Raw genomic sequence first — 367 nt, 5'->3', positions numbered from 1 at the left:
GCATATCGAATGTTGCATTGTTTCAATATCTATCAACAAATTATTCAATAAACAACAAGTAAAAATTATATAACTTTGGGGGCTGTTGCCTCTTTTATGATGGCGTGATCGGTCGCTCGCGGGGAGGGTAATATGATACTCGCTGTTTCTTTTAGCTTTTATATAACAATAAACATTTTATTGACGTGTGTTACATGGGTGTGTGTGTGGGAGTATATGTGTGTGTTTTTGGAATTGTTCCCGCCGCCTTATTGCTCGTCGAGCCGTCGCGTTCAGTCCCTTGCTAGGGTGGCGACGCGTTCTTCTCCGCTGGGGACCACCTGAGTCCGGCGTCCTGTTCTCCTTATCCTCTTGCCTGCTCGTGTGA

Source organism: Odontomachus brunneus, unplaced genomic scaffold (assembly GCF_010583005.1).
Source record: "Odontomachus brunneus isolate Ranch 3 - 2012 unplaced genomic scaffold, Obru_v1 Obru_scaffold_055, whole genome shotgun sequence".
Lineage (NCBI taxonomy): Eukaryota > Metazoa > Arthropoda > Insecta > Hymenoptera > Formicidae > Odontomachus > Odontomachus brunneus.
This window is presented reverse-complemented; position numbering follows the sequence as displayed.